General features: G+C 41.9%; 1 pseudogene across 1 annotated transcript in view; it reads right to left on the reverse strand.

Moving 5' to 3' along the window:
* Positions 1 to 27,427, reverse strand: part of LOC308622447 (laminin subunit beta-4-like) — an 81,069-nt pseudogene extending 53,642 nt beyond the window's left edge. The window contains exons 1-8 of the transcript in view: positions 27,274 to 27,427; positions 24,059 to 24,194; positions 21,202 to 21,275; positions 19,296 to 19,484; positions 17,902 to 17,965; positions 17,509 to 17,723; positions 16,276 to 16,400; positions 14,793 to 14,980 (exon numbers count right to left, since the gene is read on the reverse strand). The product of the transcript in view is annotated as a laminin subunit beta-4-like (transcript). The remainder of the gene's footprint in view (positions 1 to 14,792; positions 14,981 to 16,275; positions 16,401 to 17,508; positions 17,724 to 17,901; positions 17,966 to 19,295; positions 19,485 to 21,201; positions 21,276 to 24,058; positions 24,195 to 27,273) is intronic.
* Between the last annotated feature and the right edge of the window lie 205 nt (positions 27,428 to 27,632).

Genomic DNA, 27,632 nt, shown 5'->3' on the forward strand with positions numbered 1-27,632 from the left:
ATTTTACCTTCATTATAACTATTTTAGTTTGTTTAAATCAATAAATATGTTTAAATAATTAGACCAGAGAGCAAGGGCTGCTCAGAAATATCTCCCACATCTCTGGACTTGGAAAATATTGAATAATTCTAGGGAGATATCTATCTATCTATCTATCTATATCGATAGATATAGATAGATAGATAGATAGTGTGACTGTAAAGGAAGAGGACCAGAAACAGTGTGCTATTATGAAAACAGGATGTTAAGAATAGATTGATGAAATAGAACAAACAACCCTAAAATTTGTATGGACCACAAACAACCTCAAATATCCAAAGCAATCTTAAGAAGAAAAAGCTGGAGCCACCATGCTTCTTGATTTCAAACCATGTTATAGAGCTACAGTAATCAAAGGAGTATGGTACTGGCATAAAGACGAACATAACTCAGTGGAATAGAATAGAGAGCACAGAGATAAACCCACACATGTATGGTCAATTAATTTATGACAAAGGAACCAAGAGTATAAAATGGAGAAAGGACAGTCTCTTCTATAAATGGTTCTGGGAAAACTGGACAGCCACATAAAAAAGACGAAAACTGAACCATTATCTTACACCATATGCAAAAATTGACTCAAAATGGTTAAAGACTTGATTGTAAGATCTGAAACTATACAATCCCTAGAAGAAAACATATGCAGTAAACTATTTGACATTGGTCCTGGCAATGATTTTTAGATTTGACACCAAAAGCAAAGGCAACAAAAGCAAAACTAAGTGGGACTGAACTAAAAAGCTTCTGCATAGCAAAGGAAACCATCAACAAAATGAAAAGGCAACCTACCAAATATGAAAAAAATATTTGCAAATCATATATCTGGAAAGAGATTAATATCCAAAATATATAAAGAATTCATACAATTCAATAGCAAAACCCCACAAACAATCCAACTGAAAAAATGGGCAGAGGATCTGAACAGATATTTTTCCAAAGATGACACAGAGATGGCCAACAGGTACATGAAAAGATGTTCAACATCACTAATCATCAGGGAAATGCAAATCAAAACCACAAGGATATACCACCTCACACCTGTTAAAACGGCTGTTATCAAAAAGACAAGAAATAACAAGTGTTGTCAAAGACGTAGGAAAAAGGGAACGCTTTGGCACTGGTGGTGGGAATGTAAACTGGTGCAGCCACTTTGGAAAACAGTATGGAGGTTTCTCAAAAAATTAAAAATAGAGCTACCATATGATCCAGCAATTTCACTTCTGGGTATTTATCAGAAAGGAATGAAAAGACTAATTCAAAAAGACACATGCACCCCAATGTTCACCTCAGCACTATTTACAATAGCCAGGACATGGAAGCAACCTAAGTGTCCATCAACAGATGAATGGATAAAGAAATGTGGTATATATACAATGGAATATTATTCAGCCTAAAAAGAACAAAATCTTACCTTTTGCAACAACATGGATGAAACTTGAGGGCATTATGCTACATAAAATAAGTCAGACAGAGAAAGACAAATATTGATACCGTATGATCTCACTTATATGTAGAATCTTAAAAAACTGTCCAAACCAAACTCATAGAGGCAGAGAAAAGATTGCTGGTTTCCAGGGGTGGGGATGGGTGAAATGGGTCAAGGGGGTCAAAAGGTACAAACTTCCAGTTACAAAATAAGTCATGGATGTAATGTACATCATGGTGATTATAGTTAATAACACTGCATAGTTTATTTGAAAGTTGCTAAGAAAATAGTTCTTAAAAGTTCTCATCGCAAGGGAAAAAACTGTAACTATATGTGATGATGGATGTTAACTAGATTCCCGTGGTGATTGTTTTGCAATACATACAAATATGAATTGTGGAATTCCCTGGTGGCACAGTAGTTAAGAATCCACCTGCCAGTGCCCTGGTCTGGGAAGACTCCACATACCGCAGAACAACAAAGCCAGTGCGCCACAACTATTGAGCCTGCTCTCTAGAACCACAACTACTAAGCCCACGTGCAACAACTAGTGAAGCCTGTGCGCCTAGAGCCCAGGCTCCGTAACAAAGAGAAGCCACCGCAATGAGAAGCCTGCACATAACAATGAAGAGTAGACCCTGCTCGCCACAACTAGAGAAAGCCCACACGCAGCAACAAAGACCCAACGCGGCCAAAAATAAATAAATAAATTTATTTTTTAAAAAAATAGAAAAAAAATGAATCATGTGAGACACATGAAACTAATATAATGTGATATGTCAATTATATCTCAGTTTAAAAATTAGATTATTTGGGGGGGTGATAAAAATGTTATGGAGCTAAGTCCATGTGGTGGGTGCAAAACACTGTGCCCGTAAATTGCTGTTCACTTTAAATGGTTAATTTTATGTTATGGGAATTTCACCTCAATTTTTAAAAGGCTCTAAAGGGTGAAAATAAGGTCAAGAGATAAGAGTGGGATGTTGTAATGAAATATATATCATATATATTTGATCTCATTCACTATAAAGGCATCAAGGGACATGACACAGAGGAAAAAACATCACATAAAATGTCGACCAAATCTCTGAAACACGGTTAATAAAGTAAATCTGTCCTTCCCCAGCACAGAAAAATATGTTGCAAGGGTAAGTGCTACCATTCTTTTTGATTCGTCTTGGAAGGAGCACCTACAAGAAAGAAAAAGGAATAAGAAATGTTCGAATCTTTATTTTTGGAAATCTGTTGGTGGGGCAAAAGCTTGGATGAAGAGATTCTGGAAAATGAGATAAACAGTCATCTGTAGCAAAGGTGTAACAAAAAGTAACCACCTTCCACACTTTTTTTTTCCAGTAGAAACTCAAACAACTAAAAGAAGGAACATCATATGAAAAAGGATGCTGATAGTACAAACAACTCCAGAGGGTAGAAGTTAGAAAAGGTAGGGCTTGACTGAGTATAAGGAAGGAATCTCTAACAGTTAAGGCTTCCCAATAGAGCAGTGACCCTCTCATCATTGGAGGTGTCCAGGCAGGGGCTGGCACAGCACTGGTTGTGGCTTTGGTATACAGGACAAGTGCACTGGTAGACATTAGATGACCATCAAGGTCTCCTGTATCTTTTTGGTGCTGTGTTTCCAAGGGATTCCACTTTTAAGGAAAGAAACAAAGATGAAAAAAAATGAATATCCTGATTCTAAGAAACAATTATGTAAGATTTATATGTTTGCTTTGGACTAATAAAAGCAAAACCCTCAAGTCTAAAGCAATGTTTACATAACCACCATTCAGGTTATTAGTGAGTTTAGAGGAAAAAATCCAGTCTGGAAACACTGAAGCAAACAGTTGTCTGACAGAATCTCTTGATTTTCTTTCTTTATATATTTATTTTTGCTGCGTTGGGTCTTCACTGTTGCTCGCAGGCTTTCTCTAGTTGCGCTGAGCGGGGGCTACTCTTCATTGCAGTGCGTGTGGTTCTCATTGCGGTGGCTTCTCATCGCGGAGCATGGGTTGTAGGCATGCAGGCTTCAGTAAATGTGGCACGTGGGCTCAGTAGTTGTGGCTCGCTGACTCTAGAGTGCAGGCTCAGTAGTTGTGGCGCATGGGCTTAGTTGCTCTGCGGCATGTGGGATCTTCCCGGACCAGGGCTCGAACCCGTGTCCTCTGCATTGGCAGGTGGATTCTTAACCACTGAGTCACCAGGGAAGTCCTCTTTTGGTTTTGAATTGTTTGTTATTAGATTGTGACTGGTGACAAAAATCTTACTGTGGAAAACCAACATTGGGTTCTGTTAAGTTTGGGGAAAAAGCCCACAATTTTCTTCTAATCAAAGCCAGTTGCTTCTAGGAAGGAGGACCAAACTGGGTTCATTTTATAAGTAGCCAAAAGGGAAAAAGCTCAGCTTTATTTGGGAGACACTCCAAAGGGTCAGCAGTGACTTCCAGAGTATAATTTAATTATACACAGAAATGTTCTTTGGGACATTTACTTTGAAATAACCCTATGTATGGTCTTTAGAGTAGAAGTCCAATAAAATCGCTTGGTGTCACGCAATTTAATTCCAGCAAACTTACACTATCAGCGGTGGAGTCTACCAAATATTTGTTTTTTTTCTGTGTCACATTTAACTGTGTCTTAAATCATAGAAGACTTAAAATTTGTCATCTCTTAGGCCTGGGATCTGATCATGTAAACATTTAGGCTCAAACTAGGACAACTTAGAGAAAATTTATATGAGAATACTGGTCAGTCTTAATACACGTCATTTGTATATACACACACATAAACATGTGTTTAGATAAACTGGGAGAAACTGGGAAGTCTCATAATGGTCATTTTTACAAGCTCCTCATTTGCCTTTCCTCAAGAAATTCCTTACTTCCAAAGGATAGTTTCTTAATTTCATAGCAGGGGTACTAGTTTTCTTTCCTTGTTTTCCTCCAAAAGCATCATCAAGTTAATACTAAGTGGTTCTTAAGGAACAAGACTCTGGTTGATGCATGTGAAATATTTGGTTTAGTTATTTCCAATCTCTTTCCAGACTCCTAAATTATCTGTTTCAAAACTGTATTTCCCTGGGACTTCTCTAGTGGTGCAGTGGTTAAGAATCCGCCTGCCAGTGCAGGGGACTCGGGTTTGAGCCCTGGTCTAGTCTAGGAAGATCCCACATGCCGCGGGGCAACTAAGCCCGTGCACCACAACTACTGAGTCTGTGCTCTAGAGCTCGCGTGCCTAGAGCCCGTGCTCTGCAACAAGAGAAGCCACCGCAATGAGAAGCCCAGGCACCTCAACTAGAGAAAGCCCGCACGCAGCAACGAAGAACCAACACAGCCAAAAATAAATAAATAAATTCAACCCCCCCCCCATTTTCCTGATTCCATCCAAGAGAGAAATTTCATCTTCTTTTACAAATGCGGAGCTTTATAAACATTAATAAATGTTGTATGTGTATATGTGTGTGTGTGAGAGAAAGAGACAGTGAGAAACAGACAGAGAGAGAGACAGAGGGAGTTTGATCACAGATTCTGGTAAAAAAAATATGACACTTAGGACATTGATTTAAAGAAATATATTTTCTGAGGATTCTGTATAGTTTCAAGCAGGTCATGTAAGGTAAACTTTTATACAATCAGCTACCTACTGAGTGATCTGAGCAAAAAAACCCTTCATTTATGCTTATTCCACATCATGAATATTTAAAGTTTGAAATCTAGGACACTGCATGTATTTGGGTGGCTACTGATTTACTTTTGCTCAAGACTTCAATTTATGTATTATGATTAAATAAAGTTTGAAACTGGAGTTTCATAGCAAGTTCTGCCTGCCACCAATATAAAATAACATTATATTGATGATACAGCCTAAGAAGCAGGATTTCTGGATATCGGGAGAGGCCATCTACCATGGGTCCTGGGCATCTGAACATTTTTGCTGAGTGTGTTAACAATAAGGCCTTGATGGCTCTTTGCTCAGGCCATTTCTCCAGGTTGTGTTTGTAGTAAGCTACCTTGAGGGATGAGGTAACAGTTTCCCCCAGAAAAAGAACGGGCTTACTCCCACTTGCTATAAAAGCAATGAATTCTCCAAACTCAGTGTTCCTGGGCTGTGACATAAGCTCATTAGCTGTGCAGGATCCAGATGGTGTCCTCTGAGTTGCCCCATGGGCCTTGGGGACATGGGAACTCACACAAACATCTCGTTGCTTACTGTGCCGTCAGCAATAAAGTGCTTTGTCTTTGACCCAGGAGTTTGATGTCTTCTGCCAGCATCCATGAAACAATAACAAGCTAACCTGTTAGTTTGCCAGTGGAGTTAAGATCTCGGACCCAGTAACTCACACTGGGCATCTTAAGTCAGGTTGGAGTATCTTTCTAGGTAACAATCTATAGCACTACTGGGGCGAGAGTGAGGCAAGCAGGGGGCCCAGGGCACACAATTTAAGGAGGCACTTGCTGTCAGCCGTGTACTCACATGACTCAGAGTGACGTGTCCTTAAATGTGGGGACCTAGGTGCTTTTCTTGCCTCTCCCTAGTCTCAGTCCTGTAGGGAAAGGCAAACTAATGATGAGATACTATTTCATTAGCAAAAATTAAGTGTGGAGGAGCTTCAAGATGGCGGAAGAGTAAGACGCAGAGATGACCTTCCTCCCCACAAATACATCAGAAATACATCTACACGTGGAACAACTCCTATAGAACACCTACTGAACGCTGGCAGAAGACCGTAGACCCCCCGAAAGGCAAGAAATTCCCCATGTACCTGGGTAGAGCAAAAGAAAAAAGGAAAAACAGAGACAAAAGAATAGGGACGGGGCCTACACCAGTGGGAGGGAGCCGTGAAGGAAGAAAAGTTCCCACACACTAGAAGCCCCTTCGCGGGTGGAGACTGCAGGTGGCGGAGGGGGAGAGCGTCGGAGCCACGGATGAGAGCACAGCCACAGGGTGCGGAGGGCAAAGCGGAGAAATTCCCCCACAGAGGATCGGTGCCGACCGGCACTCACCAGCCCGAGAGGCTTGTCTGCTCACCCGCTGGGGCGGGCAGGGCTGGGAGCTGAGGCTCCGGCTTCGGAGGTCGGAGCGCAGGGAGAGGACCGGGGTTGGCTGCGTGAACACAGCCTGAAGGGGTTAGAGCACCACGGCTGGCCGGGAAGGAGTCGGGAAAAAGTCTGGACCTGCCGAAGAGGCAAGAGACTTTTTCTTCCCTCTTTGTTTCCTGGTGCGTGAGGAAAGGGGATTAAGAGCACTGCTTAAAGAAGCTCCAGAGACGGGCGCGAGCCACAGCTAAAAGCGCGGACCCCAGAGACAGGCATGGGACGCTGGGGCTGCTACTGCCGCCACCAAGCAACCTGTGTGCGAGCACAGGACACTATCCCCACCTCCCCTCCCGGAGCCTGTGCAGCCCGCCACTGCCAGAGTCCGGTGACCCAGGGACAACTTCCCCGGGAGAACGCACGGCCCCCTCAGGCTAGTGCAACGTCATGCTGGCCGCTGCCGCCGCAGGCTCGCCCTGCATCCGTACCCCTCCCGCCCCCCGGCCTGAGTAAGCCGGAGCCCCCGAATCAGCGGCTCCTTTAACCCCGTCCTGTCTGAGCGACCCACACGCAGAGGCGGGGCCAAATCCAAAGCTGAACCCCGGGAGCTGTGCGAGCAAAGAAGAGAAAGGGAAATCTCTCCCAGCAGCCTCAGGAGCAGCATGTTAAATCTCCACAATCAGCTTGATGTACCCTGCATCTGTGGAATACCTGAACAGACAACGAATCATCCCAAACTGAGGAGGTGGACTTTGGGAGCAAAGCAATATATATATATATATTTTCCCTTTTTCTCTCTCTTTTTTTTTTTTTTGGCAGTACGCGGGCCTCTCACTGTTGTGGCCTCTCCCGTTGCGGAGCACAGGCTCCGGACGTGCAGGCTCAGCGTCCATGGCTCGCAGGTCCAGCCGCTCCGCGGCACTTGGTATATTCCCGGACCAGGGCACGAACCCGTGTCCCCTACATCGGCAGGCAGACTCTCAACCACTGCGCCACCAGGTACACCCTCCCTTTTTCTCTTTTTGTGAGTGTGTATGTGTATCCTTCTGTGTGTGATTTTGTCTGTATAGCTTTGCTTTTACCATTTGTCCTAGGGTTTTGTCTGTCCATTTTGCTTTTTTTTTTTACTTTAAAAAATTTTTTCTTAAAAATTATTTTTTATTTTAATAACTTTATTTTATTTCACTTTATTTCATTTTATTTTACCTTCTTCCTCTCTCTCTCTCTTTCTATTTTCTCTCCCTTTTATTCTGAGCTGTGTGGATGACAGGCTCTTGGTGCTCCAGCCAGGTGTCAGGGCTGTGCCTCTGAGGTAGGAGAGCCCAGTTCAGGACACTGGTCCACCAGAGACCTCCCAGCTCCATGTAATATCAAATGGCGAAAATCTCCCAGAGATCTCCGTCGCAAGGTCAAGACCCAGCTTCACTCAACGACCAGCAAGCTACAGTGCTGGACACCCTATGCCAAACAACTAGCAAGACAGGAACATAACCCCATCCATTAGAAGAGAGGCTGCCTAAAATCATAATAAGGCCACAGACACCCCAAAAAACACCACCAGATGTGGACCTGCCCACCAGAAAGACAAGATCCAGCCTCATCCACCAGAACACAGGCACTAGTCCCCTCCACCAGGAAGCCTACACAACCCACTAAACCAACCTTAGCCACTGGGGACAGACACCAAAAACAACAGAAACTATGAACCTGCAGTCTATGAAAACTAGACCCCAAACACAGTAAGTTAAGCAAAATGAGAAGACAGAAAAACACACAGCAGATGGAGGAGCAAGGCAAACACCCACCAGACCTAACAAATGAAGAGGAAATAGGCAGTCTACCTGAAAACGAATTCAGAATGATGATAGTAAAGATGATCCAAAATCTTGGAAATAGAGAAAATACAAGAAACTTTTAACAAGGACCTAGAAGAACTAAAGAGCAAACAAACAGTGAGGAACAATACAATAAATGAAATTAAAAATACTCTAGAAGGGATCAATAGCAGAATAACTGAGGCAGAAGAACGGATAATTGACTTGGAAGATAAAATAGTGGAAATAACTACTGCAGAGCAGAATAAGTAGAAAAGAATGAAAAGAATTGAGGACAGTCCCAAAGACCTCTGGGACAACATTAAACACACTAACATTCGAATTATAGGGGTCCCAGAAGAAGAAGAGAAAAAGAAAGCGACTGAGAATATATATGAAGAGATTAAAGTTGAAAACTTCCCTAATATGGGAAAGGAAATAGTCAATCAAGTCTAGGAATTGCAGAGTCCCATACAGGATAAATCCAAGAAGAAACACGCCAAGACACATGTTAATCAAACTGTCAAAAATTAAATACAAAGAAAAAATATTAAAAGCAGCAAGGGAAAAACAACTAATAACATAGAAGGGAATCTCCATAAGGTTAACAGCTGATCTTTCAGCAGAAACTCTGCAAGCCAGAAGGGAGTGGCAGGACATATTTAAAGTGATGGAAGGGAAAAAACTACAACCAAGATTACTCTATCCAGCAAGGATCTCATTCAGATTCGACAGAGAAATTAAAACCTTTACAGACAAGCAAAAGCTAAGAGAATTCAGCACCACCAAACGAGCTTTACAACAAATGCTAAAGGAACTTCTCTAGGAATGAAACACAAGAAAAGGAAAATAACAATAACAAACCCAAAACAGTTAAGAAAATGGTAATAGGGACATACATGTCGACAATTACCTTAAATGTAAATGGATTAAATGCTCCAACCAAAAGACATAGACTGGCTGAATGGATACAAAAACAAGACCCATATATATGCTGTCTACAAGAGACCCACTTCAGACCTAGAGACACATACAGACTCAAAGTGAGGGGATGGAAAAAGATATTCCATGCAAATGGAAATAAAAAGAAAGCTGGAGTAGCAATTCTCATATCAGACAAAATAGACTTTAAAATAAAGACTATTACAAGAGACAAAGAAGGACACTACATAATGATCAAGGGATCGATCCAAGAAGAAGATATAACAATTGTAAATACTTATGCACCCAACATAGGAGCACCTCAATACATAAGGCAAATACTAACAGCCATAAAAGGAGAAATCAACAGTAACACAATCATAGTAGGGGACTTCAACACCCAACTTTCACCACTGGACAGATCAGCCAAAATGAAAATAAAGAAGGAAACACAAGCTTTAAATGATACATTAAACAAGATGGACTTAATGGATATGTATAGGACATTCCATCCAAAAACAACAGAATACATATTCTTCTCAAGTGCTCATGGAACATTCTCCAGGATAGATCATATCTTAGGTCACAAATCAAGCCTTGGTAAATTTAAGAAAATTGAAATCGTATCAAGTACCTTTTCCGACCACAACACTATGAGACTAGATATCAATTACAGGAAAAAATCTGAAAAAATAGAAACACATGGAGGCTAAACAATACACTACTTAATAACCAAGAGATCACTGAAGAAATCAAAGAGGAAATCAGAAAATACCTAGAAACAAATGACGATGAAAACATGACGACCCAAAACCTATGGGATGCAGCAAAAGCAGTTCTAAGAGGGAAGTTTATAGCAATATAATCCTACCTTAAGAAACAAGAAACATCTCAAACAACCTAAACTTACACCTAAAGCAATTAGAGAAAGAAGAACAAGAAAACCACAAAGTTAGCAGAAGGAAAGAAATCATAAAGATCAGATCATAAATAAATGAAAAAGAAATGAAGGAAACGATAGCAAAAATCAAAAAAACTAAAAGCTGGTTCTTTGAGAAGATAAACAAAATTGATAAACCATTAGCCAGACTCATCAAGAAAAAAAGGGAGAGGACTCAAATCAGTAGAATTAGAAATGAAAAAGGAGAAGTAACAACTGACACTGCAGAAATACAAAGGATCATGAGAGATTACTACAAGCAACTCTATGCCAACAAAATGGACAACCTGGAATAAATGGACAAATTCTAAGAAATGCACAACCTTCCAAGACTGAACCAGGAAGAAACAGAAAATAAGAACAGACCAATCACAAGCACTGAAATTGAAACTGTGATTTAAATTCTTCCAACAAACAAAAGCCCAGGACCGGATGGCTTCACAGGTGAATTCTATCAAACATTTAGAGAAGAGCTAACACCTATCCTTCTCAAACTCTTCCAAAATATAGCAGAGGGAGGAACACTCCCAAACTCATTCTATCTATGAGGCCACTATCACCCTGACACCAAAACCAGAGAAAGATGTCAGAAAGAAAGAAAACTACAGGCCAATATCACTGATGAACATAGATGCAAAAATCCTCAACAAAATACTAGCAAACAGAATCCAACAGCACATTAAAAGGATTATACACCATGACCAAGTGGGGTTTATCCCAGGAATGCAAGGATTCTTCAATATACACAAATCAATCAATGTGATACACCATATTAACAAATTGAAGGAGAAAAGCCATATGATCATCCCAATAGATGCAGAGAAAGCTTTTGACAAAATTCAACACCCATTTATGATAAAAACCCTGCAGAAAGTAGGCATAGAGGGAACTTTCCTCAACATAATAAAGGCCATATATGACAAACCCACAGCCAACATCATCCTCAATGGTGAAAAACTTAAACCATTTCCACTAAGATCAGGAACAAGACAAGGCTGCCCACTGTCACCACTCTTATTCAACATAGTTTTGGAAGTTTTAGTCACAGCAATCAGAGAAGAAAAAGAAATAAAAGGACTCCAAATTGGAAAAGAAGAAGTAAAGCTGTCACTGTTTGCAGATGACATGATACTATACATAGAGAATCCTAAAGATGTTAGCAGAAGACTACTAGAGTTTATCAATGAATTTGGTAAAGTTGCAGGATACAAAATTAATGCACAGAAATCTCTTGCATTCCTATACACTAATGATGAAAAATCTTAAAGTGAAATTAAGAAAACACCTCCATTTACCATTGCAACAAAAAGAATAAAATATATAGGAATAAACCTACCTAAGGAGACAAAAGACCTGTATGCAGAAAATTATAAGACACTGATGAAAGAATTTAAAGATGATACAAGTAGATGGAGAGATATACCATGTTCTTGGATTGGAAGAATCAATATTGTGAAAATGACTCTACTACCCAAAGCAATCTACAGATTCAATACAATCCCTATCAAACTACCATTGGCATTTTTCACAGAGCTAGAGCAAAAAATTTCACAATTTGTATGGAAACACAAAAGACCGTGAATAGCAAAGCAATCGTGAGAAAGAAAAACGGAGCTGGAGGAATCAGGCTCCCTGACTTCAGACTATACTACAAAGCTACAGTAATCAAGACAGTATGGTACTGGCACAAAAACAGAAATATAGATCAATGGAACAGGAGAGAAAGCCCAGAGATAACCCCACGCACATATGGGCACCTTATCTTTGATAAAGGAGGCAAGAATATACAGTGGAGAAAAGATGGCCTCTTCAGTAAGTGGTGCTGGGAAAACTGGACAGTTACATCTAAAAGAATGAAATTAGAACACTCCCTAACACCATACTCAAAAATAAACTCAAAATGGATTAAAGACCTAAATGTAAGGCCAGACACTATCAAACTCTTAGAGGAAAACATAGGCAGAACACTCTGACATAAATCACAGCAAGATCCTTTTTGACCCACCTCCTAGAGAAATGGAAATAAAAACAAAAATAGGGCTTCCCTGGTGGCGCAGTGGTTGAGAGTCTGCCTGCCAATGCAGGGGACACGGGTTTGTGCCCCGGTCCAGGAGGATCCCACATGCCGCGCAGCGTCTGGGCCCGTGAGCCATGGCCACTGAGCCTGCGCATCCGGAGCCTGTGCTCCGCAACGGGAGAGGCCGCAGCAGTGAGAGGCCTGCGTACTGCAAAAGAAACCAAACCAAAACAAGAAAAGCCCAAAAATAAACAAACGGGACCTAATAAAACTTCAAAGCTTTTGCACAGCAACGGAAACCATAAACAAGACCAAAAGACAACCCTCAGAATGGGAGAAAATATTTGCAAATGACGCAACTGACAAAGGATTAATCTCCAAAATTTACAAGCAGCTCATGCAGCTCAATATCAAAAAACAAACAACCCAATACAAAAATGGGCAGAAGAGCTAAATAGACATTTCTCCAAAGAAAATATACAGATTGCCAAAAAAGACATGAAAGGATGCTCAACATCACTAATCATTAGAGAAATGCAAATCAAAACTACAATGAGGTATCATCTCACACTGGTCAGAATGGCCATCATCAAAAAAATCTACAAACAACAAATGCTGGAGAGGGTGTGGAGAAAAGGGAACCCTCTTGCACTGTTGGTGGGAATGTAAATTGATACAGCCACTATGGAGAACAGTATGGAGGTTCCTTAAAAAACTAAAAATAGAACTACCATATGACCCAGCAATCCCACTATTGGGCATATACCCTGAGAAAACCATAATTCAAAAAGAGTCATGTACCACAATGTTCATTGCAGCTCTATTTACAATAGCCAGGACATGGAAGCAACCTAAGTGTCCATCGACAGATTAATGGATAAAGAAGATGTGGCACATATATACAATGGAATATTACTCAGCCATAAAAAGAAATGAAATTGAGTTATTTGTAGTGAGGTGGATGGACCTAGAATCTGTCATACAGAGTGAAGTATGTCAGAAAGAGAAAAATACCGTTTGCTAACACACATATATGGAATCTAAGAAAAAAATGGTCATGAAGAATCTAGGGGCAAGACAGGAATAAAGACACAGACGTACTAGAGAACAGACTTGAAGATATGGGGAGGGGGAAGGGTAATCTGTGACAAAGTGAGAGAGTGGCATGGACATGTATACACTACCAAAGATAAAATAGATAGCTGGTGGGAAGGAGCTGCATAGCACAGGGAGATCAGCTCCGTGGTTTGTGACCATCTAGAGCGGTGGGATAGGGAGGGTGAGAGGGAGGGAGATGCAAGAGGGAAGAGATATGGGAACATATGTATAACTGATTCACTTTGTTATAAAGCAGAAACTAACACACCACTGTAAAGCAATTATACTCCAATAAAGATGTTAAAAAAAAAGTGTGACAAAACTCACATTACCAAGAGTTAAAGTGTGACAAAATCCAGTTTTGGCCAGGAAATGGAGTAACAGGAACTCTCATACACTGTTGGTGTGGCTGTTAATTGTTATACACACTTAAGGGACAGTTCACTATTATCTAATCAACTTGGAGAAGTTCACAGTCTATGGCCCAGTCATTCCACTCCTAGGTATGACTCTTGGGGACAGTCTCTGTGCATGTGCACAAGGCCACATGTACAAGAATGTTTACTGAAGCATCGAAAGAAAAATGGACAAATAGATTTTGTTACATATATAGGAAGGAAGAATTCTATATAGAAATTAAAATGGGAGAACTAGGAGCTACCTGATATGGGCAAATCTCAAAAATACAATGTTGAATGAAATACTCAAGGATACATACAGCATAATACCATCTATCTCAAGTTTGAAAACATGTCAACATGTATTGTTTGTGGATGAAGATGTGTGAAAGTGTAAAAACAAGCATGGTAATGATGATTGCCAAATATATGAGCGTTTATCCCTAGGAAGGAGGGTAGACAAAGGGGACAGGTGTGCAGCTGGGACATCCCATCCACAATGCTGTAGTGTTCTAGTAATGGCGTGAAGGTGAGAGAGTAAGATATTACATTTTCACAAAGCTAGTGGTGGCTCTATTCTATCTATCTATCTATCTATCTATCTATCTATCTATATATATATATAATTCTGTATTATTTTGTCTATGAGTGAAATATTCCCTTTGAAAAAGTTGACATTAAAGATAAAAGGAAAGATTTTTAAAGGTTAAAAAAAGAAAAATGAAACGAGGTAATAGCTTAGCAAAATTGAATCATCTATAGCCAAATACTGTAGCCAGTTTCTCTAGTTACTTCCTTAAGCTGACACTGCAGGTGCATGCGGCCTCTTCTGAAACCATCGCCCCATCCTGGTTGAATTCCGAACAGTTTCCCGAATCATCAGCATCAGCCCCGGCCGCAAGACCACCAGGACGGACCTGGATTACCTGGCCCCACTTGTTCAGAGAGAGAAAAGCTCTCAGAGCCGAAGCGATTTTGCAGTTCCCACCCCCAAGAGGGCAGTTTGGAGTCGCCGCTGAACCCAGGGTGGGCTGGCGGCCCCAGGGACACCAGCTTCATCAGTGTCTGCTCAGATGAGGGGAGAGGATGGGTCAAAGGCTGGGGACTCACGAATGCACGCATAAGGATCCGAGATGGCCTTGAGGGGGTCCCTGTAGAAAAGGGGTCTGAAGCGATCGCAGTGCTGGCCCTCGGTGTTGTGCCGGCAGCCGCCACACACGTACCCGCTGCGGCTCCCGCTCGCCAGGTACACGGTCTTGTCGAAGTGACAGCGGTCAGAGTGTCCGCTACAGCGACAGCTGAGAACCCCCTGGAGTTACGAGAGATTCGCCAAGGTCTCAGGGATGAGCATCCTCAGGATGGTGGCTCCACGCTCCATCACCCATCCTCCCCTCCGCTTTCTTCAGCCACCCTGCCTTCTTTCACCAAATATACAAAGACTTAAAATAGGTGCTTTCAAGGATCTTTCTAGTACTCCAATTCTGCTCATACACGCTCTGTAAAATGTGTTCCCGAAACGTTTAATATTTAGTTGTTGTTTTTTTAAATCAAGGGAACAAATATAAATCATTTGGGTGACCTAGAAGCCCTAGCATGCAGTATTTTTTCTGTCCTTTGGTAAAGAATACTTTTACTGACTCGGGCTTTGTAAATCTGAATCTGTTACATCATATACTCTGTAGTATGGTACTACTGGATTCGCCAGATCGGATGCCAGAGCTGGGCCCAGCCAGCCTCTGCTTCTCCAGGGCCGAATTGCTGGAAGGGGGGCTGCAGGCTGTTTTCCTCCCATCAGGGGCTCAGCCAGAGCGTCGGAAGGAAAGGCAGTCTGTTTAGAGGGATGTGTGTCTTTGTGGTAAGGGCTATGCCGTTCCTCCCGTTGGGTTTTTCCCTGTAAAGAGCATAATCTCTGGCTACGTTTTGCTGGGTCTTATCCACTGTGACACTCACAGATGGGGCTTTTCCATAAAAGCTCATCTGACAACCTCTCCTTCGAATCCCGTTTTCCCCATATTTGGGAAAAGAAACTGGATAACACGTTTATTTGGAAGTTCATCAAAATTCAGAGGCAGCAAACACATGACAAAAAGCCCTCCTATCTTATCAGCCTCGATATTTATAAAAAATACAATAGCCTGTCCAGCTCCATTCTGGACCTCATTTCTCATCTTAGCTGGCATAAGGTTCAAGGTCACCTTCACTGAGTGTGTGATAATTCAGGAAAACAGTGGGGATCTTTGTACCCATTCCAGGGGTCACCACATTCCTGGAGTGGCACTGTCCTCATAAATAGTACCATTTCATGGCTATGCCCCCCTCTGGAAAGGGGCCACACAACATGCATATTGTCTCGTTCTTCAAATTAATGTGAATTTTTGGTGTGAAGGTTTGAGAAGCTGGTGATTCTTCTATGTGAGATACTGGGAGACATGAGACTATCGCACATTTGGAGTGGAAGCCACAGGGGTTCACCACCTGTGCTGCCTGCAGCCCCGCAGACGCAAACTAAATGTTCTCCAAAAGAAGGAAAAGCAGAGATCGTGTAAGGAGCTCATATAAGGAAACTCAGTCTATGCTGAGAGCGGAGATCCACCCACCTCGGCAAGTGCTGTCCAGGGGGCCCACAGCTAGCCTCCAAGGAACGTCCTGGAAGAAGTCCTTGCACCTCTCACAGTTCGGGCCATCTGTATTGTGCTGACAGATGCACCGACCATGAACCTGCATGTGTGAGGAACATAAACAGTGTGAACACAGGGCTTATCTTAGAGCTTTGAGGACGCTGGGGTTCTTTAAATGGAAAATGACATACCAGGCCACAGGGTCATCTGGGTCTTAGTTTCCTATCTGTTAGTTACAATACCAGCCTTGACTATCTTTCATTATTTGCTTAACTAGCTTTTAAATTTAAAACAATTTAAGATGTTTAGTGAACACCTAAAATAAATGTTTTTGCATTTCTGAATTCTAATTTCAGGGAAGACAGAACACACATTTTGCAGCCTTTGGCAAAATGAGGGCCAGGATGGGAAGTATGTGTGTGCACGTGCGTGTGCGTGTATGGGGTGATTTAGGAGCATCAAGGAAAAGAGGGAATTAGAAAACAGAAAGAAACTAGAGAAAGGTATGTGATTCTCTTGTTTTTTTCACAAAATGCCCTCCATGTCCATCCACGTTCCCATGGAAAAGTTCCATTTCCAGTGAAACACAGAGGTGTCTAGGTGGGAAGATGCAACAGCCTCAACATCCAGCCTTGTCTGTTATGACCAATAGTTCAAAACTATTGAGTTAGACACACCCCCAGGACTCTGCACAAAAATACCATTCTTCTACTACATCACTCTTTTACAATTAGTCCCAGAAATGGAGAAGATCTGCACTGCTTACGATAGAGTCGTTTGTAGTGTAAGTGTTACTTGGGGTGACCATTTTCAGAGCATCAGATGTCACTCAGACACCTTGGCACTGAGCACAGGCTCTCACATGATAGACCTTCAATATATTTTTGTGAGACAACGCATGTGAACTTATGGGTCGTCCCTAGCAAATCTCCATTCCCTAAAAAACCAATAAACAAAAGACAGCAAAACGGACTATCTTGAAATCATAAATTATAAATTCTGCCCATTAGCTGAATGATGCCCACATGTGGCAGAATCCACAAGAACCTCTGTCCAGAGAACCGAAGGCCCCCAGATGGCCTGACGGGCCAGGTTGAATGAAACAACATTGTTGATCCCCATATACAGTCTGATCTACATTCAGCACCAAGACAGTGTAAGGGAAGATGGGAGAGCCAACCACGTTCTCTTTCAGGTTTATAACTCACCATTCCGGGAGGGCTGAAAACGTCTCCGCGCACCTTCTGTGTTGGGCCACATTAGCTAGTGTGGCCACTGCAAAAACAGCTTCACAGAGCCACCATCTCATATAGAGCGTAGTAGTATTTATCAAGGGAATCATTTTGCCTCCTTCCAAGCAAAGTATCCCCGAGGGTATGGAGTTTGGTAAAGTTCATCCTCAGGTTTGTTAATGTCACAAGGTCTAGAGAAAGGAAAATAATGAAATTAACAAATCGAAGTGCATTTAGGTTGGATGGGTTCAATGCACCCTGCTTGACTGACATCCCCTTAATGTCCCCTAGACATGCAATAACAAGGAATTCCCCTAACGTGAAATTTTAGAAAAGGAGTTGGTGTGAAAAATATAAAGCAATTCATACCCTGGACGTAGGGGCTGTAAGGGTTTTCTATTTCAAAGCTGGGATCCAAAACTTTTAAAACAACCTGTAAAACAAACATAGGTAAATTTAGAGTATTTTACCCCAAAAACATAATTGTTAAATATACTCTTAAGAAGAGATTCTGGCCTTACAAGAAGGCTGAGCCATTGCTTCCCACCTGGTGTAAAATGCAGATTATCACTTGGGTTTGAGACAAGCTGGGACCTGGGACCATTTGCTTCAGTGCTTGCACCTGGACGCACCTCTCCTCCAGCGACAAAATACAGAGAAACTGCATGGGACTAAAAATAACTGCATGCATGCACAGTTGGGGCAAATTCTGGACCTGAAAGATACAGAGACCAAAAAACCTAACTGCCACTTTTGAAGAGCCTGGAGCAAAAACAGGGTGTCGGGAGCAAAAGCAGGGTATTGCGCGTGCCCCCTGCACGCAACACTACCTAAGAGGTGGGCAAAACACCTAAGTCACCCCTCTGGCCCGACCCCTGGACACAGCCTACCCTCACCTCGTATAAGAAACAAGCTTGCCCCCCCACCTCGGGGAGCAAGCAAGCAGGGGAAACTGTTGTTTGTTCTCGCTCCCTGCTGCTGCAGCAGGGGCCCCAATAAAGCCTTGCCTGAATTTCTTGTCTGGCCTCTAGTCAATTTTTATTGATTGGGGAAGGCCAAGAACCCTGGTCAGTAACAGGTTCTCATATGAATAAAAATACCGAGAATGAAAACGAAGGAAGGTTGTTAAACAGTCATTCTGGCTCTTTACGCACAAGTGGTCCATGTAGACGGAAGTGCTGATACCACTGGGAAAAGGGTTCCTCTGCTGGGTTGGAGTGGAGTGAGGGGATCACTATTCAGCAAGTCACTGTCAATTTGGATCTGGCGGGGGGTTCTGGACCTGCCTTCTGCCACTATTCCTTCTAGTCTAGCTGATAAGGTCATATCTCCCAAGCACACTCCTACCCCCTGACCATCAACAGCTTTGCTCTGAGGAAGTTCCTGGCAGATTCCACCTGGGTGGGGACTTATAGAGCACGGAGCTGAGACAACTAATCCAAGGCTGCCGCCAGCCTCTGTGGTTCCTTTACAAGGGTTAGAAAAAGATGTTCCTTCCTCTGGTGCCCAGGCTGTATTTTAGCCCTTGCTTACCTTCAGCACAGCACTCTTCTACAGGATGATTTCTTATAAGGTGTTTATAATTTATCTGAATATGAGATGAATTCAGGACTCATTTCAATCCAGGCACATTCATTCTGAAACAACCAGCAGCTCAAGTTCAATTTCCGTAGACACTACCTAAATTGTTTTCATCTCAATTAACCACATTAACAAAAATAGGTTTCATTCATGGCAAAGAAATCCAAGAAAGGAAATGCTACCTCACCACCAGTGGAGGGTTCAATATCCGAATATTTGGAGTCACAAACAAGGTCTCCCACTCCGTAGGCCTGGCCAGATGCGATGTTGGGGAAGGAAGTAGTACAGTCTTTGGCAAAATATTTGAACACTCTCCAGGTGTGTCCATAGTCTGTGGAGCATTCAACTCACATTGCAGCAGGCCAAAAAGTCTAGGGGAAAAATGAGTTAAACTTGTCATACCTCACAAAAGTTGATTTTATTACCCACTCTAGATAGAAGGTTTCCATTTTCAAATTCCATTTTTTAAAACTTAATTTGTATCTTTAAAAAGCTAATGTAGGGGCTTCCCTGGTGGCGCAGTGGTTGAGAGTCCGCCTGCCGATGCAGGGGACATGGGTTCGTGCCCCGGTCCGGGAAGATCCCACATGCCCGGAGCGGCTGGGCCCGTGAGCCATGGCTGCTGAGCCTGCGCGTCTGGAGCCTGTGCTCCGCAATGGGAGAGGCCACAACAGTGAGAGGCCCGTGTACCGCAAAAAAAAAAAAAAAAAAATCTATTCTACCGGGCTTCCCTAGTGGCACAGTGGTTAAGAATCCACCTGCCAATGCGGTGAACACGGGTTCGAGGGCTGGTGTGGGAAGATCCCATATGCTATGGGGCAACTAAGCCTGTGCACCACAACTACTGAGCCTGCGCTCTAGATCCAGTGAGCCACAACTACGGAGCCTGTGAGCCACAACTACTGAAACCCACGCGCCTAGAGCCTGTGCTCCGCAACAAGAGAAGCCACCACAATGAGAAGCCCACGCACCGCAACGAAGAGTAGCCCCCGCTCGCTGCAACCAGAGAAAGCCCACGCACAGCAACGAAGACCCAACGCAGCCAAAAATAAATAAATAAATAAAATACATTTATAAAACAAACAAAAAAATCTATTCTACCATGAAAACACCGAAATCTCTTTCTAACAAGCAGGCGAGTATTTATGAGCACATGCTTTGCCCCAGAATCGAATTCCACTTATAAACTGTTTATGGTTCTGTGAATTATTAATTGAAGAAAGATAGCATACACATTTTTTAAAAAGCCAGTGTAGCAGATATTTTACAACGATTTGCATGTGGTTTTTCTCTGCCTAGAATGCTTTTTCTCTGGCAAACTCTTACACATTCTTCAAAATCTACCATGAAGTTTACCGACTCCCCAGAGCCATCTTAGCCATGTCAATGAACCCCCCAGCATTCTAATCATACATCTATTTCTGCACTTGTCACTTGGCATTATAATTTCAAATTTATATATGTATGTGTGTGTATATATAATAATATATATATAATATATATTATTATATATATGTTTGTATCCATGACTAGACTGTGAGCTCTTTGAAGGCAAAGACTGGGTTTTTAAAAAAATTTTTTAAACATTTAATTTTATATTCCTTTTTTATTACCAAAACCTAGCTCCAGGCTTGACATCAAAATTAGAATTTTAATGAACGACTAAAGAATGACAATATTATAGGATTTTCTCTGGCATCTAACTAATCTCAGTAAAGAGCCTTTAAATTTTCTTCATCTTTTGATCACAATTTTTCCTAAATAATTTCCAGGTCCTGTCCTCTTATGTCAAAAATTATCTTTCTAGTTCTTGTAATCTCTATCAACCCAGGGCTTGGAGGTTTCCCTTTTGCTGTATCTTCCAAGATTTTATTTTATTTTTATTTTTTTGGTTAATCTATATAAGTTATTAATGAGCAGTGGGTTTTTTTTTTTTGTTTTTCATTCAAGAACAAAAACCCAGATGACAAAGCTTCAGTTGGATTTAAACAGCTTTTTGTTCTCTGCAGGGAAGCAAGGAAGCAAAATTGTAGGTATGCCAAGCATTTGGTAAGTAGATAAGGGGACAGCAAGCCTAGACATCTCTACCTAAAAGGTCAGAATAAGTTGACTGAACTGAAATAATGCCTCTAGATCCAGTCTGATGCTGACATGATCAAGACCTAAAGGAAAATCCAGAAAGAAGAAAATCAGTGATTTTGAGAGACCCCTGTTTATCACGCTAATCCCTCATTGTGGCTTGTCTGTAATGAAACCCTCTGAAATCTCATGGCTGGTGATCAACACTCTTGCCTAGTCTGCTGGAGTGGTTTCCCAAGCCACCCATGCCCAGAAGAAGGTCCACGTGAGGGTAATACCCGTTTTCTCCTGACTGTGCCCACAACCACCTTTTGGTGGCAATGCACACGGCCATTGTGTGGCAGCATTACATACCACCAAGGGAGTTCCCGGACATTCCCCAGAGGTGGAAAGAGAGGGCTCATTTCCTTGACCTCAAATCTTGACTCAACATAAGCTAGCAGGCATAGCATGGCAAACACCCACACACCCTTTCCTTCCAACAGCTGCAAACAAGCATTTGAACTAGTTGTACTGTCACTTAGCAGAAACCCCAGCTTGGATTATTTCCCTGGGACTGAGGGTCTGTGGGCTCCTCTGTGGCCACCAACCATGTCCTTGTTCAATGGATGACATAGAAAGACAACCTCATATTATGCTTGCCCTAAATGAGCTTATATATTATAACGATTCCCACACTCCCTTCTCATGGTCTAGGATCTCCTAAGGGAGATATATTTAGGTGTCCGAAGAGAACAGATGGATTTGTAGCCCAAAGCATCCTGGCCAGGACTTTGCACTGAGATAGCTGCCATCCAGCTCTAGCATGGACATAGAGGATCAACCCCAATCCAGATGTGATAGAAGCCGCTCTCGAGTGGAACTGTCCAATGGGAATATGAGTCCCATGTGTCATTTAAAATTTTCTAGCAGCCACATTTTAAAGTAAAAAGAAGCAGGAGAAATTATTTATGTTTATTAATAATAAATATAATAAATAATACTTTATATGTATTATATTTATTGTAAGTTATTTATAATATATATTATATAACATATTGAATATTACTTATATATGTCATACATGATATATTGTATTATTTATCATATATATTATTTATAATGTCATATATGATATATATGATATACTTAATCCAATATGTGAAAAGTATTCTCATTTCAATATATAATCAACATTTAAAAAATTAGTAGTGCTTTATTACACATATCTTTTTTTCTAAATTAAGTCTTAGAAATCCAGGGTGTTTTTACACTCACAGTACATCTCAATTTGGTGTTGCCATGTTTTGCGTGCTCAGGAGCCATGTGTGGAGCCACAGTATTGGACAGTTTAGTTCCAGAGAACAGTGGCTGCACCGTGGTGAATTGGGGAGCAGCTTAGCATTCTAGGGTGAATGGCTTGGGGAAGGATTTGCTGCCGAGAGAGCAGCCACACTCCAGGCTCTGCGTCAAGGGCTCCTAGCTCTTTCTGGAAAGGACATCTCTTGTCCCCTGTCTAAAGTTCTTGGTTGAGAACCTATCTTCTGTGTAGTCAGCTTTGACCGAAGGGCATTCCTTCTGTAAGGAGACGTGGAACGAATGCTGGACGTGTGGGTCAAAGCAGCTGTGAGGCAAAAATGGCCGCATCCATTAGTGTGGCAAAAACCACCAACATTCGCTAAGGAGAGTCCAATGACAGACCAATCATTAGGATCCAAAATGAACCAGCATTTAATAGACACCAATCATGTCCCTAATGGGTGACATAGAAAAATAGCCTCATATGATGCTCGCCCTAAATGATCTTACCTGTTATGATTATTCCCACACTCCCCTCTCATGGTCTAGGATCCCCGAAGGGAAATATGTTTAGGCGTCTGAACAGAATAGAGGAATTGTAGCACAAGGTGCAACATACAGAGATGTGGCAATGGAATCTTTTTCTGGGTTAAGGGCTCCAGACCAGTGTTGAAGAGGGCCCATCATTTAATATAGCCCAACCAGCTGCATTAAGCACATAAGGCCCAAGGCTGGGGTGGGAAACAAGAAATCCCCGATCAGGTCCAGACTTACAGTGGTGTCTAGGAAATCAGGATGGTCAGGGCCAGTGTGAGGTTCAGTATCACAGTTATTCATGAACAGGGAAGGGCATCAATCCAGGAAGGAAAGAACTGCAGTGAGTAGCCAACTCTCCTTTCAATTCAATTTTTATATTAAAATCTTTGGCTTACAGTAAGAAATAAAATGTCCTTTCTCTTTTTCCCTTCAGGAGTTGAAAAAGGAAAAAGCACATGGTATTAACTCTCAGACTTCCCCTGGGTTATTATTTCCGGTTACAGCAGTGTGTTTTGTATAAGTCTTAATTTACCAACACCTCATAACTTCTTTTTTTTAAACAAAGAACAAGAGGATGCAGAGCTATGTTCTTTCCCACCACAGAAAAAGTGAAACATTCTGAGTTATGTGCTTAAAAAATACTTTGATTTCTCAAGAGGAAAATAATCGTTCTTAAAATAAAAATTAGGGCTTCCCTGGTGGCGCAGTGGTTGAGAGTCCGCCTGCCGATGCAGGGGACACGGGTTTGTGCCCCAGTCCAGGAAGATCCCACATGCTGCAGAGCGGCTGGGCCCGTGAGCCATGGCCTCTGGGCCTGCGCATCCGGAGCCTGTGCTCCGCAGCAGGAGGGGCCACAACAGTGAGAGGCCCGCGTACCACACACACACACACACAAAATTAAATTTTGTTTTTATACGGGGTTTTACATTCTCAGTGGATACTATTCCATTTCAGTATAACTCTTTGTTGTGATAGTGCCAAAATCATAGAGTGAAAGATGCCTTATGAAAAATTTGAAGAAATAAAAAATTGGAAAGGAACTTAATCATACCGTTTTCTGATTGCCACCATTTCTTTTCTCGATCTGGTTCAAAACTTGGGATTACATTCTCAGTGGTGTGGCTGTTGGGTTGGGCGTGCGGATCATATGGAAATCTGGAGCCACAGATGAAGCATTTTTGCTCCCCCTGGAAAACACATCGTTAAAATTAAAAATAAAGAATCATTACTTATTGTTTGATATGAATTTTAAAATAAGCTGTACTTACTATATTTGTCATTCAGTCTGGCTAAAAATAGAAAGCAGAGGAAGTAACAAGACATCAATTTTTCCATCAATAGGCGCTTAACTACAAAAATAAACAAAATTAAGATGTGACCTAGAAATTTTATAAATTTATACATTTGGGACAAAAATGCAGATTTATGTAGAATTACTAATTTTTCTCATACAAGGGGCAGAGGAACTGGAGGTTATTTTAAACTATAGAAAAATAATTAGGATATACTACTGAGTTGGAATGACTCTCTTTAGCCAAAAAAGAATAATTAGGGACTTCCCTGGTGACACAATGGTTAAGAACCCGCCTGCCAATGCAGGGGACATGGGTTCGAGCCCTGGTCTGGGAAGATCCCACATGCCACGGAGCAACTAAGCCCGTGTCCCACAACTACTGAGCCTGCGCTCTAGAGCCCGCAAACCACAACTACTGAGCCCACGTGCCACAACTACTGAAGCCCTCGTGCCTAGAGCCTGAGCTCTGCAACAAGAGAAGCCACCACAATGAGAAGCCCGTGCACTGCAATGAAGAGTAGCCCCTGCTCACCGCAACTAGAGAAAGCCCATGTGCAGCAATGAAGACCCAAGGCAGCCAACAATAAATTTAAAAAAATAAAATTCAAATAGCTATATAAAAAAAGAATAAGAAATTAATGAAATAATTGGCCATTAGTTTACCTGCAACCATCATCCTTTCCCTCTCAGACATTATTTTTGGCATAAAAGCTTCCAGGGACAAAATCTTTACATCACACGTGTGGATTTTATAAAAGATTTTCATTAAACTCACAACAGAGAGACCCACCCTCTTGTCTTGCACACTAGAAGGTTTTAGTTAATTGGAACTAGTTTTGCTTGGGATGGATTTTCAAAGGTTATAACAGTCAAGATTGGCCTTTGAGTTTGCTTAATTTAATGCATCCACTTGTAGCTATACTTACTTAAAACTCCTGGGGAAATCTCCCAAGATTTCCAAAGGACTGCCAATGGCCTGCACAGTTGTTCCTGGCTAATATTTGCAGGACTCTGGAGGATCATTTTTGCAAAGCTTCCGGGAAGCAGGAGCTATTTCTTACATTTCCATATTGGAAATTGCCCACAACAGCAAATGTGCTGGTAGGTATTCAGCGAGTGTTTGACTTTATGTTTGATCATGGCTTACAAGGGCTTACACGATCTAACCGGGCCCACCTCTTTTGTTGAACAAATGCATGATGATTTTAATGACTATTTCAGCTAGAGTCTGTCAAAGTAAACCAGCCTTTCAGGAGATCTATAAAATCTTTTTAGAATCATGGGCCACCATAAGCCTTATACTCTCCAAAATGCCCTTTGGAAATTAAGGACCGATACAAGCAACATCAGTTCTGCATATAGGGAGGTTTGCCCCAGATCTCTCCTAAAAGAGCAGCAGGAGCCCTATGATTCCACTAAAAGGTGTCAAGACTTCATTTCAGTAATACTATGAAAATTATTGTGGAAAATGTCTAACTTCAAGGGCCATTTTGATTGTGGGTCTTTTTTTTTTTCTGTAAACATTTTCGAAGCACAATCTTTGATGGAAATGGCTACAGAGGATGCTTAGTTGTGGCAACTAGATATGGGAGGTCCAACTTAGGTAGCACTCTGAGTCAATGTTGACTTGAAGAGTCGGAAGAGAATGTTTCACTTGATAGCTCTTTGCTAGACAATGGATGAAAAAAAATTATCTTCCATGCCAGGCAAATGTTTATGTAACTAGTATTTGTAGTCCCACCTGTAATACTTTGTCAGCCAGAAGATATTTTGAGATTTTTTTTCCAATTTGAAGATGAAGATTTCTGTGATTACCTAGACCAAAGAAGCTCTGCAGTTTGATTTACTTCTATTTTTGGTGTAACTTTGCAATATAGGAACATCGATTTCTAATTATCATCAGAGTATACTGGCTCATGACAACTTAAGCAAATGCCAATGGTGGAAGGACAAGAGAGGTGATGCCAGTGTTGGAAAGTTTCTAGTATTAGAGTTGGGAACACTTCTTTGTCCAGAGGACCTGGACTTCGGGAAGGTACCTGAAGGGCCTTCCATCCCACCTGACCTAAAATTGAACAAAACTATAGTGTCACTTCCTTGCACATGTAGAGGATTTGCTTTCTTATACAAGTACTTCCCAAACTTAGACCAGGGCTCAACATTCAGGTATTGTCTCCACTTATTTATAATCATCTTCTTTTTACTAGAAACCAATGAGAATACAAAGCCTTTCCCAGAGCCTCCGGGAGTTGCCTTAAACGAACAATACGTGGAAAAGCCTGGGCCACTAACACTAGGCTTACATCCAACTTCCTTCCTGAACATCCTCTCAGTTAAGGGGTTGACGTGATTGCCTTGGGCTTTTTCAGCAGGTATGATACTCAGATGACCTTGGATGCTTGTTTCAGAGCCCAGGGAAGAAAAAGAAAAAGCAACTGGTCCTTTTATAAAATGGGTCTTTAAGAACAAAAGGCATAAAAATATGTTCACATCAGGATTTGAGAGTCTCTAGACAAGACAATTTCCAAGTAGCATGGAACTGTAGACAATTCCAAGTCGGCCCCAGCTCCATCTCCACGTGAAGCAGGGCAGTGAGAACTCATGTTCAGCATAATAGCCTCGCGCCCCTGAGGGATCTTCCATCTTCACTCAACTAGTCAATTAAGTCCACTCCATGTGAGTCACTAAGGCAGCCAAGCAGAACAGTATACTGTACAGTATTCCCTTCAAAGACTGAATCAAAAAAGGCTTTTCTGTAAAACTCTAAAGGTCACAAGAAATAGATGAAGCCCATTTTCCTTTGTCTCTGATCAGGGAAGGTTTCCTGGATGTTGAATCGAATCACTTGTGTCTCTGATGTTTGGGAAAGCACGCTGTCTCCTTTTTACGGTTGTCTCCACGGCCCTAGAGGTACTTGGAAAAATCTACATCACTGACTAAATCATGTCCCAACAAGTAAAGAATCAACCCACCTCAAGGTAGCTGAGGATGCAGTATTTCTGGGCCCCGCCCAGCCCGCAGGTAGAAGCATAGAGCTGCGTGCTGCAACCCACCAGGAGATTGTTGGCGGGGGGGGGTGTGTGTGACAAGCACCTCTGCTGCATTCATCTTGAGCTTCCATGTAACTGAGCAACCCTTTATCATGACAGAAACAGGACAGAGGAGGCAGTCTAAGGGTAGCAGAAGGCTTAGAGAAGCAACTGGTTAAGTGGGAGAGTTAACGGTCCACGTATTTTTAATACTAGTTCTGTGATTATTAAGATCCTGGTGGTGGATGCTGTTGGCGCCCTCAGCCTGATGGAAATCTCTTAGCCTGGGAGGTTATGCCACC

This window comes from Mesoplodon bidens (genome assembly GCF_964165515.1).
Source record: "Mesoplodon bidens genome assembly, chromosome: 9".
Taxonomy (NCBI): domain Eukaryota; kingdom Metazoa; phylum Chordata; class Mammalia; order Artiodactyla; family Ziphiidae; genus Mesoplodon; species Mesoplodon bidens.